Source organism: Spea bombifrons, chromosome 13 (assembly GCF_027358695.1).
Source record: "Spea bombifrons isolate aSpeBom1 chromosome 13, aSpeBom1.2.pri, whole genome shotgun sequence".
Lineage (NCBI taxonomy): Eukaryota > Metazoa > Chordata > Amphibia > Anura > Pelobatidae > Spea > Spea bombifrons.
In genome coordinates this window covers 15,514,625-15,522,981 of record NC_071099.1, presented here as the reverse complement: position 1 = coordinate 15,522,981, position 8,357 = coordinate 15,514,625, and positions in this window count along the sequence as shown.

Genomic DNA, 8,357 nt, shown 5'->3' with positions numbered 1-8,357 from the left:
TTAGGTTTTCATGGAGGAGGCTTTGGGTTTTGGAAGCCACCGGTAGGAGAACGTCCTGCATGAAGTACCTTCCAGTAGTTGTTGTTGACCTGAAGTTTGTAGGCTTGCTAAAGAACATTCTTTCCTGTGACTCGAACCGTTTAGAAGCCAGACAGATCGCATTCCGCTGGAGCCTGGACCAGCATGAAATGGGCGTGAGACCTACCTCTCCTAAAAAAATCCTTGGGGCACGGGAGGCTGGAAGAACAGGTACATCTTTGGCATTTGAAAAGAAATGTCAGCGCTGCCAGCTTGTGAACAAATCTCCCCCGGGGGTGTTTTAAATTCCCTTCAACCTCACACAGCTTATGCGAAGGGAACAGGGGGGTGGGGGTGGGGAGGAAAAAGGATAGAAGAAATGGGTGCTGGGTGCTGGTATAAGGAGAACACATAGGGAGATTTCACAATTTCTGAAGGTAAGGAACGCTAGCGCCTCTGATAATGGAAGACGCCAACGTGAAGGAAGACACCAAGGCCACCGCGTACCTGCCCATACCTCCTGTAGGGTAGTTTTGTCATCGGCAACCAGGAGCCACCGTTTTAACCCAACATAAACCTTGCATCAACCACTCCAAACGTGCGAAACAACTGGCTGGCACAGGCGTAGCGGCTCCTCAGTCACTGAGACCACCGGCGGTCCGATGAAACCACTGGAATCCCCAAAGGCATAAACCCAGCAGGCATCTTGGGCTTAAACCCTTATACTTGCGCACCACGAGCCACCATACCAGCCAGACCATCACTGACCATGGCCTGTAACAAGTATGAATGTCATCTGCTGATGACGTAAGCCATTCATGTATACTCGCATAGAGCGCACCCATACCCTATATCCAGCAGCCGCACACTGCAGCACCCACTGGAGCAAGAGATCGAGTTATTGTGCAGCGCTGTCAGCGTCCGGCCCTCTCTCTCGATATACTGTATATATATATATATATATATATATATATATATATATGTATATATATATATATATATATATATGTATATATATATATATATATATATATGTATATATATATATATATATATATATATATATATATATATATATATATATTTTGAAATACCAATATATATATATGTGAGTCAGCAGCCGCCATATAGCTATGGATACATAGAGGGGTGAGTAAGTATATTACACATAAAAGCGGTACCTCGATCAAGCATTAGGATGGGTTTAATCTGGAGCATCACTCGGATAGAAGCAAAAAAATTATCCTTAATTAAACAATTAAACGTAATAATCCATATTGATCCCTAAATTCGGGCTGGGAGTAGTTCTGACAGGTACGGTGACTTTTCCCATGTGGAAACCGCTGGTCTGGGGAGGCGTTTCATCGGGCGGCGCGTCCCGGAGGTGTTAGCGTGATACGCAGGGTACTGAGCGGGCGCAATTCAAGCAGAGGCGCTACGGGGATTCTAGGTCTATGAGCTGTATGTCGGTGTGTTTGGTATTCAACCCGTGTTTATAAACTGCAGATCAAATACAGGTTGTGGTTTCCATAGTAACAGCCTGGGAACTGAGCCAAGTGAAGGTTTCGAAACAATGAAAAATGTTTCTTTAAAGTGGATGTTTGCTTTGGTACCCCTTGTTTATTGAGGACTAAAACATCGACCAATCCGTTACTAGCGATTGTTGTGCGCCAATCACAATCTCACAATGCAGAGGTAGTAGCTTTATGGGTGTTTCTGAACTGCAACTCTCATAACCCTCAGCAGGCATTAACACAGTGGTGGCGATACAGGGCACCTTGGGTCAATTGAGGTTGAATTGGAGATTTTTACTCTATTATGTTACGTTTTAGAAAATATTGCAATATTTTCATTGGTTAAAAATAGTGCGACGGCTAATTAACTAATAATTACATTTCCACCGTATTCAGAAATGCGGTATTGGTAGAAAAATAATTGCACGAGAGAGTGGCCCCTACTATTAAAATTTTAGGACACGTCAAGGTGGATTTTGATTGGCCCGGGCTGTTTGGGATTGAACGTCGGCCGCCTGGTGGCCGGTATTACACCTGCAGAGCTTGCCCAAGCGCTGTTGGTTCACTTTATTAATATTCTGTGTATTTAGCAAGGATTGCCTTAAAAATAGTGCCCCATACAGAATAGCAGCCTGGGGGTATATCTCTAAGGGGGGGTCACTGGCAACCTATAGTTCAATGAGCAGACCTAGACAATGATCCACAGGGGAGCCCATAAAGGATCCAGTCAAGGTCCGCGTGCTGCCTAAAGACCTTGATGCCTTGTAGCTGCAAGTCGGATTCTGAAGCGAAGGACTATTTCACGTCCGCAAAGATTTCGACAGCATTGGTGGAAAAGGTTTAAGCCTTGCCTATACAGATCTCTCCGTTCTGTTGTATTCTTGCCCCCACTGGTTTAGACATAAAACGGGATTATGGTAAATTTATAGCATTTATACATTGTATAGGTTTAATAAGTATCCTGAGCTTGGGAACACGGGGTATCCGCTTTAACCTGGTTCATTAAACGTAATCATTACATTTTCGTGGGATGGGAAACCTTGCCGTTCCATGGATAGAGCGTCACCACGTTTCATGTCTGCAAGGATCAAGATCTTCCCACCATCATTATCTCGCGCGGAATCCCACCTTTGCTTTACTCGCCGCCTTTCATCCAAAATGTAATGCTTTGGTGATGTAAAGGACATACGGACTCGCTATATAAAAAACGATTTATGAAACCAATCCCTATTACCATCATTTATAACGACCTGAAAGCATAATAATCATCTAAATCTGAATTACAGCTCCACCTGCTGAACACAATGAAGAATATGCTAATATATATATTATTATTATTATTTTATATATATATATATATATATATATATGTATATGATTTTTATTTTTATTAGTATTATTATTTTATATATATTTATATATATTATTATTATTATTATTTTATATATTTATATATATATTATTATTATTATTATTTTTTATATATATATATATATATGATTTTTATTTTTATTAGTATTATTATTTTATATATATTTATATATATTATTATTTTATATATTTATATATTATTATTATTATTATTTTATATATTTATATATATATATTATTATTATTTTATATATTTAAATATATTATTATTTTATATATTTATATATTATTATTTTATATATTTATATATATTATTATTATTGTTTTATATATATTTATATATACAATTATTATTTTAGATACATATATATTTCATGTTTATTTTTATTTTTTTTCACAAAACATAAGACATTTTAAGGAGTATATAGATGTTTAATTAATAATTTGGCCAATAACGTGGAAGGTGCGTTTCGGTGGAAAAGAACCAAATCATCAAAATCAGTGGGTCTCATCTATATTTAAACATACATGTTTTCGCCCCCCGTTATAAGGAATTTGTTTCATACATGGCTTCGGGTGCTGATTGCGTCATAGTCCTGATCTGCTTTTATCAGAGACACATAGCCCACCCATCCCCGTTTTCTGCCAAAATCAGCAAACACGGCTAGAAATTTAATTAATTTCACCCCACGCTGTCCATTCCGCTCCGCGTTCTTAACCTCAGCCAATAAAAATAATGTTACATATGAAGTCAGAAATTATAGGATTAATCCCAAATTCTTGGTTTTTTTTCACCCTTTCCTATATATATCGCTCTAATATTGCCCAAAAATAACTTTATAGCGCGGGGTGTTGTGTTGGAAACAAACTTTGGCTGTTTTTGCTTCTCCTTGAACCCTCAGCTTTTTAATGTCATTTAATGTAGAAAAGGGGGGGGGGCTGTCTTCTTCTGTCCTGCATGGAGGCAAAACTGCTGACGCTCATGGAAAAGCCACCCGAGTAAAGAAAAAAGTATTGGCCAATGAATGAGATGGCCAAAGGTCCCTCTCCATCCCCCCATACCGTGCCAGGGGGCCAGGTGGGACCGCGGTTAACCAATTTGGGGAGCCATTTGGGATAGGTGAGCTTATATTCCAATACCTTGCGGCATTTGTAACGACCGGACAGTGACATATTTGTTGGTGGGGATGGAGGTAAAGGTTGGATAATGTATATAACTTTCACAGTATAATATGTTAACCCCTTTTCTGCCATTTCTATGCACATTATTTGGGCTTTTAAGGCTGTAGAACCCTGTGACACCCCTGCAAACATTCCGAGCTCCTAGAAAAGAGGGGCATCAGGGGAGGAAAGAGGGATTTGGGTCCCAGAAAAGGTCCGGCCCTCCTAAACAGGGACACATGGGATGCCAGGTCAAAACGCACATGCATGACCTCCTACCCCGTCCAATACATCATTAGTAGGTGTCTCAACAACGTTCCTAGAGAAGGCCACAAGTAGACACTTCTCGTGGTGAATGTACGTTGCTTGTCCCACGATAACGGTCCTCAAAAAACATCTCCTGATCTCCTGACAAGGACCGTTGTTGTGTCTGCTGCAGTCTATTAAATATTCAAGCTTGAGTTTCATCCGCCATCATACTCCTTGGGCCTCCCACTCCTTGGCCATTCTCTAAACCTGTTTCCACACCGAGAATTCCGTGGCTTGTTTTGTTTTTAGTGACAGAAGTTTTCCGACCGGCCGGCCGGCCGGCCGACCCCGACCACCGAACCACTCCCTAACTGTCACTTGTCAATCGTCCTGCTGCCTGCTGGGCTGGGAAGATTCGGTTACCACGTCCCATTAAACCACTGACAAGGGGAGAGGCACGAATTTACCGTGGAAGCTAAAGTGTAGGTCTGGCTTTGATCAGGAAAAAAAATCTTTGAGATGTGTCAGGGCCTGGGGCTGGATGCTACAGGCCAGATCTGCTCTCATCCCAGCGTTTCCATCCCGTGCCAAACATGACAAGCTGGTGTTGCAACATGCAAACCATGACATCTCTGGCTGCTACATAATATCCCTCCCGACAACTCGTACTATTAGGCTTTAAATCCTCTCCCTTCAAATCCCTCCAATTACTTAAAATTATCCACGGTAAGTGCCGGGGCTCCTTACTTTCAGAGTAACAACTCCCAGGGGTTGGTAGACCTTGGTCCACCTAACCCAAAGTTGGAGACAATAGAGGTCCGCCCTTGAGTAAATATCATCATGGATACTTTTTAATGGATCTCTTCTCTGATATAATCCCATATTTTAGGTACCAAAACCATGGAGAGCACATTGAGAAAGAGTTAATAATATGTGGTTTCCCCAATTTCATTGAGTGCTCTTTGATAACTTCATTTTTTACCCTGACGCAAAGTTGTCCTATTAGGTCATACAGTGGTCTTTAAAGGTTAATACGGTGAAGGAATTTAAACATGCCTGGGACAGGGATAACTCTATCCTAAATATGAGACCCAAACACAGACCAAAGACGACTTAAGGTTAACTGTTCTGGTTTATTGGACCGTTCCATTGGTTGCCATGGTAATAACACCACTAGTCTCTTCTCCTCCAGATACTGTATATTTCATTTGCTGTGTTGCCTGTTGCATCCCTGGCGATGGAATGGAATTATTTAATTAGTCATTGTGGGAATTCCATAAGAGCCATCCTGATTAATTGATTCCCTTCAATGAGTATTTGGATGACGCACGCTGCCTGGAACGTTACATGTGCCAGTGTGACTTTTTGTATGTTTCAGGACAAAAATAAACACGTTTCAAACCCCCCATGAGGGATGTATCTGTCCGATTCCGACAGCGGGAATCCTAAAGTTCATATGGACAATACCGGCATATACGCTGTTGGCAAGCGTCTCTGCTCACTGGCACGTTTCCCAAAGCGAACATCTCAATGTAAGACGCTTGTCTTCTACTTCTTTCTTTTTTTCCCTGTATCTGTGAAGCAAGAGGGGGGGCTCCTTCTTGACTCCAAAAGGCAATTGGATTTCCCCTTGGATCAAGAAACTGTAAAATATTAATATTTATGACAATAATCAGGTTGCTGGTTTTGTTTATCAGCTGGTTCGTGGAGGGTTAGAAGGAAAGCGCGTTGGGGTTTAGAGCGTGGACGTGGTAGGTGAATGTGCCGGTGTGTTCTTGGTTGCTCCCCAGGCTCCATCTTGCATCATCCCACTGTGGGTAGAAACAAAGCATCTTTGTTTCTTCGCGCTTAGCACGCCAGCCCCTGACAGAACTCCTCACCTGCACAATCTCACACGGAGCCATCTGGAAGCTCGCCGGCCTCTGTCGGTCTCTCCGGGCATCTGGCAGGGCGACGCGATGGCTGGGGATTTGAGAGTCGCAGTACATTAGGATCTAGAGAGAAACCGGCTCCTGGTTTGAAAACAGGGACTAAATAAATATATTTATTTAAAATATTAATTGAAAATATTCATTTAAAACATTACATGTAAAGTCTGGTCTGCTTCATCCACTTGGCTCGATATCTGGGGTGTATTCGCTAAACTGTGAGTTTGCATAAAAGCTGCTTTTCCTGCATGAGTGTTTGCCCCCGTGTCTCTGGGTTCTTATCTCGGGGGGGAATGGGCAGACTCTCTGGGTTCTTATCTTGGGGTGAATGGGTAGACTCTCGGGGTAACACAGTCTGAAGCTGACTTCATTGTATTCAACTCTGGATCTAATGATACTTGAGCATCCATATTGGTGCTTTTCCCATAGCTACATCACCGCTGAATTCCCTGCTTAAATACAGGTGTGTTCGTTCACCTTTACCTCCAGACCAGTCGTGGTTTTCACAAGGACCATTTGTTATTAATCATCTGGTTTCCACCATCCACCATTGGATTTTTTTGAGATGGGGCATTAGAAGGTTCGTATTTGGAGAGCCTGAGGGTTATACACCAGTACTGGAACCGTTCCGTTGATGTAAGATGGAAGTACTCGTGTCTCCGCGGTCTTTTAAAGACAGGTCCAGGTCTAACGTATCTGGGAAACTCCTGTCTGACAGCAGACGAAAAAAAAACCGTAATGCAAAGAGCTCTCCCAGACCCGCAGTCTCTCTCCCCGTAACCGCAATACGGTAGTGAACAAACAGTGCGGTGCACCCCCCACACCTCCTTTCCTCCCTCTCCCTCTCCCTCTCCCACCCCGGTACACTCCTCCCCATCCTTCAGGCGTACAGCAATGTCCTTGCCAGGCCACAACGAGACCTGGCATGTTGGTGACTGCTAAACAGACACGAGGGAGTCTGGGTACAGATATTAACCCTTCCCTAGCCAACGACACTCTGGGCTTAAAGCATAATATAAGTGCATGATATCATAGAAACATAGAATTTGGTGGCAGATCAGACCCATTTGGCCCACTTAGTAACCTTAATCAGTCGTTGGCCTCGTCTTGGGTTCAGGAGCCATATGCCCCCCCCATGCAAGTTTAAGTCCCCCCCCCCACCGTATTAACCTTTACCGTTCTGTAGAGAGGCTGTTCCACTTATCTACCACCAGCCCAGCAATGTAAAACTTCCTTACGTTACATCTAATAGCATTAAAAATAATCATTATCTGACATGGAACTGTACATAAAATTGTTGGGATAAAAAATTCTGCAAAAAAAACAATAATACTTTGTATATTTTAAATAATATTTTTATTATTTTTTTTTATATTTTCATAATATAATTTCACGATTATTCTCAGTGCACCGGGATTTATTATTAGAACATATTGCTAAATCCTGAAAAAAACCACCTGTGTGTGTATAGAATTGATATCCGATATGATGTATCTTCCTCCCCAGGTAACAGATGTAATATGAGTGATATTAAACATTCTGGAGTCCAATATTGATGTATCTTCCAGAGATGAGAATTTATTCTTCAAATGAGTTTACGTCAATAAAACCATGGATTATCCCGAGTTCAGCACGGAGTAAGATTCAGACCAAATGAAATCACGGTATTATAACGTGTTTATAACGCTTTTTTTTATAGCTCATATGGGACCCTGCACGTCATGTATGTTTAGTAAATAGAATATTGTCTGACGCAACTGCTTCATGAACATCAGATGGAGGACATAATCATCAAACATATCAAGAAATAAGGTCATGTATACGTCTTGGCTAAAATAATCATTTATATATATTTTTTATATAACGTTTTAGTAAATTAACATCAGGCATGTATACACTCAAACATATTTAATAGTATTTAATCTTATTTTAAATGGTAAAAGTGAATTTTTATAGGAAAAACATTTTAAAGGATTTTATGTTAAACCAGCACACATCATCAACTTAACCGAGACTAACCGTATATCTTCTGAAATCAAGAAAAAAAATGGGTTTAGAGAGTTTTATTCTGAATTATAATGTGGAATATATAAGAATAAGTATTTTGGGAATATTC